An 8,100-nucleotide genomic window follows, 5' to 3' on the forward strand; every position below is an offset into this window, starting at 1 on the left:
GCTCAATTTCTTTCATTTTTCTACCATACAGATATTTTACCGTACGCCCAAAAACGTACGTATTATATTTTTGTTCTATCATAAAATCACATTTTTCTACGTACGCCAGCTTCGTACGTTTCTATCTTTGCCTTCATAAAATCACAAGATAATTTTATCTTCAAGAGTCTCGCTATTAACATCTTGTAAGATAAATGTACGTCCCAGCTAAAACGTACAAATACTTCAAATTAAGTAATAATATATCATCGCTATTGACAAATTTTTAAGATCCAAGACACAGTTCTCTCTATATGTTTTAATATTTTTTATGTACTCAAATATATTCAAAGGAAAAAGTACATGGGTGATGCCATAGTCGTGGAAGCGCGTACGCTCACGCTGATCTTCTGACCGCCGGAAGCACGAAACCTCTGATCTGGGCAAAATCGGCAAGCCGAGGAAGAACGGACAGGACACATGCTGGACTGGCGAGAAAGCGTGTTCTTCCGCTCGCGCTAGGCATTTCGATTTCTGACACCTCTTGATTTAAAAAATCAGTTTTTTGATAGTTTTCTCTCTCCACTGGGCTATTCATTTTAGCCACAGTTTTCAATTGGTACGATTTGCTTCCAAATCTTACAGATGCATTTTAAAAAATTTTTCCATCGCTCGGACAGAAGAGTCGATTGCTCAGTGAGTACGAGTATACATACAAAGTGCATACGGGTAACCAACCCCGTAGGGCTTGCCACATATGGGCCATTCGGTCAAAGACACCGACCCGTGGCCACGCTGTGTGGAGAAAAGTCCGTAACGTAAACGGCACGAAACAGTCAGGACCGAAGCCCCGAAGGAGCTCTGAGACAGCTTCTCGACCGAGATCGTAGAATTGGCCCAAAACCCGCTCTGCTCCGTCCGCCTCGCACGGACCGTGTATCTCTTATAGATACCGAACGGCCGGCAAGGACGCCGGCGCCGCCGGCCGAATAGCACGCGCGCTTATGAGTGTAAACCGCCGCGGCAACAGACCGCCCGGCCGTGCTGTTGTAACATAGCGCGTGAACGAACGAAAAAAAAATTTATAGTAAACATTAAAATAAATTACATTACCGTAAACTAGACAAAAAATTACACATTTTTTCCCAATATGAAAATTTTCACAAACTTTTCAAAGTCCCATCGCATCGAGTAAACTTTTTTAATAACGCTTCCGCACGATTCTAAATGCTTAATCCATATGTGAAATCGTTCACTGATCACGAATATCGTATTTAAAAAAATTACAAAAATTTATTTTTCAAAATAATCAAAAAAAACCGAAAAATCACAAGAGTAAAGTACCATTATTTTAAACAATATGTCGTTCTAAATGCTTAATCCCTATGTAAAAAAGTTATCTAAGCAAGAATATGTAATTGAAAAAAATTAGAAAAATTTATTTTAGCCGTAAATCGAAAATAATGGGGACACCGGAGCTGTTCGAAGCGCCGAGACGCGCCGCGTACGGCCGAATATTTTCTAAGTCCCAACGTACCGATCAAGAGTAAAGTACCATTTTCCTACATTAGATTTCGTTCTAAATGCTTAATCCCTATGTAAAAACGTTAGTTAAGCAAGAATATCGTATTTTTAAAAAAATCTAATGATAGGATTTCCCAGAAAATTGAAAAAACCGAAAAATGTCAAGAGTAAAGTGCCATTTTCTGACATTAGATTTCGTTCTAAATGCTTAATCCCTATGTAGAAACGTTAGTTAAGCAAGAATATCGTATTTTTAAAAAAATCTAATGATAGGATTTTTCAGAAAATTGAAAAAACCGTAAAATGTCAAGAGTAAAGTGCCCTTATTTTAAACAATGTATCGTTCTAAATGCTTAATCCCTATGTAAAAAAGTTATTTAAGCAGGAATATGTTATTGAAAAAAATTAGAAAAATTTATTTTAGCCGTAAATCGAAAATAATGGATCGAGCGAATCGGTCGATTGCGCCGAGACGCGCTATGATGCAACAGACGAGCGATTGGAACGCCCGAATATTTTCAAAGTCCCAACGTACCGATCAAGAGTAAAGTACCATTTTCCTACATTAGATTTCGTTCTAAATGCTTAATCCCTATGTAAAAACGTTAGTTAAGCAAGAATATCGTATTTTTAAAAAAATCTAATGATAGGATTTCCCAGAAAATTGAAAAAACCGAAAAATGTCAAGAGTAAAGTGCCATTTTCTGACATTAGATTTCGTTCTAAATGCTTAATCCCTATGTAGAAACGTTAGTTAAGCAAGAATATCGTATTTTTAAAAAAATCTAATGATAGGATTTTTCAGAAAATTGAAAAAACCGTAAAATGTCAAGAGTAAAGTGCCCTTATTTTAAACATTATATCGTTCTAAATGCTTAATCCCTATGTAAAAAAGTTATTTAAGCAGGAATATGTTATTGAAAAAAATTAGAAAAATTTATTTTAGCCGTAAATCGAAAATAATGGATCGAGCGAATCGGTCGATTGCGCCGAGACGCGCTATGATGCAACAGACGAGCGATTGGAACGCCCGAATATTTTCAAAGTCCCAACGTACCGATCAAGAGTAAAGTACCATTTTCCTACATTAGATTTCGTTCTAAATGCTTAATCCCTATGTAAAAACGTTAGTTAAGCAAGAATATCGTATTTTTAAAAAAATCTAATGATAGGATTTCCCAGAAAATTGAAAAAACCGAAAAATGTCAAGAGTAAAGTGCCATTTTCTGACATTAGATTTCGTTCTAAATGCTTAATCCCTATGTAGAAACGTTAGTTAAGCAAGAATATCGTATTTTTAAAAAAATCTAATGATAGGATTTTTCAGAAAATTGAAAAAACCGTAAAATGTCAAGAGTAAAGTGCCCTTATTTTAAACAATGTATCGTTCTAAATGCTTAATCCCTATGTAAAAAAGTTATTTAAGCAGGAATATGTTATTGAAAAAAATTAGAAAAATTTATTTTAGCCGTAAATCGAAAATAATGGATCGAGCGAATCGGTCGATTGCGCCGAGACGCGCTATGATGCAACAGACGAGCGATTGGAACGCCCGAATATTTTCAAAGTCCCAACGTACCGATCAAGAGTAAAGTACCATTTTCCTACATTAGATTTCGTTCTAAATGCTTAATCCCTATGTAAAAACGTTAGTTAAGCAAGAATATCGTATTTTTAAAAAAATCTAATGATAGGATTTCCCAGAAAATTGAAAAAACCGAAAAATGTCAAGAGTAAAGTGCCATTTTCTGACATTAGATTTCGTTCTAAATGCTTAATCCCTATGTAGAAACGTTAGTTAAGCAAGAATATCGTATTTTTAAAAAAATCTAATGATAGGATTTTTCAGAAAATTGAAAAAACCGTAAAATGTCAAGAGTAAAGTGCCCTTATTTTAAACAATGTATCGTTCTAAATGCTTAATCCCTATGTAAAAAAGTTATTTAAGCAGGAATATGTTATTGAAAAAAATTAGAAAAATTTATTTTAGCCGTAAATCGAAAATAATGGATCGAGCGAATCGGTCGATTGCGCCGAGACGCGCTATGATGCAACAGACGAGCGATTGGAACCCCCGAATATTTTCAAAGTCCCAACGTACCGATCAAGAGTAAAGTACCATTTTCCTACATTAGATTTCGTTCTAAATGCTTAATCCCTATGTAAAAACGTTAGTTAAGCAAGAATATCGTATTTTTAAAAAAATCTAATGATAGGATTTTCCAGAAAATTGAAAAAACCGAAAAATGTCAAGAGTAAAGTGCCATTTTCTGACATTAGATTTCGTTCTAAATGCTTAATCCCTATGTAGAAACGTTAGTTAAGCAAGAATATCGTATTTTTAAAAAAATCTAATGATAGGATTTTTCAGAAAATTGAAAAAACCGTAAAATGTCAAGAGTAAAGTGCCCTTATTTTAAACAATGTATCGTTCTAAATGCTTAATCCCTATGTAAAAAAGTTATTTAAGCAGGAATATGTTATTGAAAAAAATTAGAAAAATTTATTTTAGCCGTAAATCGAAAATAATGGATCGAGCGAATCGGTCGATTGCGCCGAGACGCGCTATGATGCAACAGACGAGCGATTGGAACGCCCGAATATTTTCAAAGTCCCAACGTACCGATCAAGAGTAAAGTACCATTTTCCTACATTAGATTTCGTTCTAAATGCTTAATCCCTATGTAAAAACGTTAGTTAAGCAAGAATATCGTATTTTTAAAAAAATCTAATGATAGGATTTTCCAGAAAATTGAAAAAACCGAAAAATGTCAAGAGTAAAGTGCCATTTTCTGACATTAGATTTCGTTCTAAATGCTTAATCCCTATGTAGAAACGTTAGTTAAGCAAGAATATCGTATTTTTAAAAAAATCTAATGATAGGATTTTCCAGAAAATTGAAAAAACCGAAAAATGTCAAGAGTAAAGTGCCATTTTCTGACATTAGATTTCGTTCTAAATGCTTAATCCCTATGTAGAAACGTTAGTTAAGCAAGAATATCGTATTTTTAAAAAAATCTAATGATAGGATTTTTCAGAAAATTGAAAAAACCGTAAAATGTCAAGAGTAAAGTGCCCTTATTTTAAACAATGTATCGTTCTAAATGCTTAATCCCTATGTAAAAAAGTTATTTAAGCAGGAATATGTTATTGAAAAAAATTAGAAAAATTTATTTTAGCCGTAAATCGAAAATAATGGATCGAGCGAATCGGTCGATTGCGCCGAGACGCGCTATGATGCAACAGACGAGCGATTGGAACGCCCGAATATTTTCAAAGTCCCAACGTACCGATCAAGAGTAAAGTACCATTTTCCTACATTAGATTTCGTTCTAAATGCTTAATCCCTATGTAAAAACGTTAGTTAAGCAAGAATATCGTATTTTTAAAAAAATCTAATGATAGGATTTCCCAGAAAATTGAAAAAACCGAAAAATGTCAAGAGTAAAGTGCCATTTTCTGACATTAGATTTCGTTCTAAATGCTTAATCCCTATGTAGAAACGTTAGTTAAGCAAGAATATCGTATTTTTAAAAAAATCTAATGATAGGATTTTTCAGAAAATTGAAAAAACCGTAAAATGTCAAGAGTAAAGTGCCCTTATTTTAAACAATGTATCGTTCTAAATGCTTAATCCCTATGTAAAAAAGTTATTTTAGCAGGAATATGTTATTGAAAAAAATTAGAAAAATTTATTTTAGCCGTAAATCGAAAATAATGGATCGAGCGAATCGGTCGATTGCGCCGAGACGCGCTATGATGCAACAGACGAGCGATTGGAACGCCCGAATATTTTCAAAGTCCCAACGTACCGATCAAGAGTAAAGTACCATTTTCCTACATTAGATTTCGTTCTAAATGCTTAATCCCTATGTAAAAACGTTAGTTAAGCAAGAATATCGTATTTTTAAAAAAATCTAATGATAGGATTTCCCAGAAAATTGAAAAAACCGAAAAATGTCAAGAGTAAAGTGCCATTTTCTGACATTAGATTTCGTTCTAAATGCTTAATCCCTATGTAGAAACGTTAGTTAAGCAAGAATATCGTATTTTTAAAAAAATCTAATGATAGGATTTTTCAGAAAATTGAAAAAACCGTAAAATGTCAAGAGTAAAGTGCCCTTATTTTAAACATTATATCGTTCTAAATGCTTAATCCCTATGTAAAAAAGTTATTTAAGCAGGAATATGTTATTGAAAAAAATTAGAAAAATTTATTTTAGCCGTAAATCGAAAATAATGGATCGAGCGAATCGGTCGATTGCGCCGAGACGCGCTATGATGCAACAGACGAGCGATTGGAACGCCCGAATATTTTCAAAGTCCCAACGTACCGATCAAGAGTAAAGTACCATTTTCCTACATTAGATTTCGTTCTAAATGCTTAATCCCTATGTAAAAACGTTAGTTAAGCAAGAATATCGTATTTTTAAAAAAATCTAATGATAGGATTTCCCAGAAAATTGAAAAAACCGAAAAATGTCAAGAGTAAAGTGCCATTTTCTGACATTAGATTTCGTTCTAAATGCTTAATCCCTATGTAGAAACGTTAGTTAAGCAAGAATATCGTATTTTTAAAAAAATCTAATGATAGGATTTTTCAGAAAATTGAAAAAACCGTAAAATGTCAAGAGTAAAGTGCCCTTATTTTAAACAATGTATCGTTCTAAATGCTTAATCCCTATGTAAAAAAGTTATTTTAGCAGGAATATGTTATTGAAAAAAATTAGAAAAATTTATTTTAGCCGTAAATCGAAAATAATGGATCGAGCGAATCGGTCGATTGCGCCGAGACGCGCTATGATGCAACAGACGAGCGATTGGAACGCCCGAATATTTTCAAAGTCCCAACGTACCGATCAAGAGTAAAGTACCATTTTCCTACATTAGATTTCGTTCTAAATGCTTAATCCCTATGTAAAAACGTTAGTTAAGCAAGAATATCGTATTTTTAAAAAAATCTAATGATAGGATTTCCCAGAAAATTGAAAAAACCGAAAAATGTCAAGAGTAAAGTGCCATTTTCTGACATTAGATTTCGTTCTAAATGCTTAATCCCTATGTAGAAACGTTAGTTAAGCAAGAATATCGTATTTTTAAAAAAATCTAATGATAGGATTTTTCAGAAAATTGAAAAAACCGTAAAATGTCAAGAGTAAAGTGCCCTTATTTTAAACAATGTATCGTTCTAAATGCTTAATCCCTATGTAAAAAAGTTATTTAAGCAGGAATATGTTATTGAAAAAAATTAGAAAAATTTATTTTAGCCGTAAATCGAAAATAATGGATCGAGCGAATCGGTCGATTGCGCCGAGACGCGCTATGATGCAACAGACGAGCGATTGGAACCACCGAATATTTTCAAAGTCCCAACGTACCGATCAAGAGTAAAGTACCATTTTCCTACATTAGATTTCGTTCTAAATGCTTAATCCCTATGTAAAAACGTTAGTTAAGCAAGAATATCGTATTTTTAAAAAAATCTAATGATAGGATTTCCCAGAAAATTGAAAAAACCGAAAAATGTCAAGAGTAAAGTGCCATTTTCTGACATTAGATTTCGTTCTAAATGCTTAATCCCTATGTAGAAACGTTAGTTAAGCAAGAATATCGTATTTTTAAAAAAATCTAATGATAGGATTTTCCAGAAAATTGAAAAAACCGAAAAATGTCAAGAGTAAAGTGCCATTTTCTGACATTAGATTTCGTTCTAAATGCTTAATCCCTATGTAGAAACGTTAGTTAAGCAAGAATATCGTATTTTTAAAAAAATCTAATGATAGGATTTTTCAGAAAATTGAAAAAACCGTAAAATGTCAAGAGTAAAGTGCCCTTATTTTAAACATTATATCGTTCTAAATGCTTAATCCCTATGTAAAAAAGTTATCTAAGCAAGAATATGTTATTGAATAAAATGAGAAAAATTTATTTTAGCCGTAAATCGAAAATAATGGGTCGAGCGAATCGGTCGATTGCGCCGAGACGCGCTATGATGCAACAGACGAGCGATTGGAACGCCCGAATATTTTCAAAGTCCCACCGTACCGATCAAGAGTAAAGTACCATTTTCCTACATTAGATTTCGTTCTAAATGCTTAATCCCTATGTAGAAACGTTAGTTAAGCAAGAATATCGTATTTTTAAAAAAATCTAATGATAGGATTTTCCAGAAAATTGAAAAAACCGAAAAATGTCAAGAGTAAAGTGCCATTTTCTGACATTAGATTTCGTTCTAAATGCTTAATCCCTATGTAGAAACGTTAGTTAAGCAAGAATATCGTATTTTTAAAAAAATCTAATGATAGGATTTTTCAGAAAATTGAAAAAACCGTAAAATGTCAAGAGTAAAGTGCCCTTATTTTAAACAATGTATCGTTCTAAATGCTTAATCCCTATGTAAAAAAGTTATCTAAGCAAGAATATGTTATTGAAAAAAATTAGAAAAATTTATTTTAGCCGTAAATCGAAAAGAAGTCTGTTCGTTTCTCTGTCTCTCTCGCGCGATCGAACTATCGATGTTTCCCGACAAACTATTGGAAGTTTAATTAAACTTTATACATGAAATTACTCGTTTTGATCCCCGCTACACAGCCGTAA

The sequence above is a fragment of the Megalopta genalis genome, unplaced genomic scaffold, assembly GCF_051020955.1.
Source record: "Megalopta genalis isolate 19385.01 unplaced genomic scaffold, iyMegGena1_principal scaffold0094, whole genome shotgun sequence".
Taxonomy (NCBI): domain Eukaryota; kingdom Metazoa; phylum Arthropoda; class Insecta; order Hymenoptera; family Halictidae; genus Megalopta; species Megalopta genalis.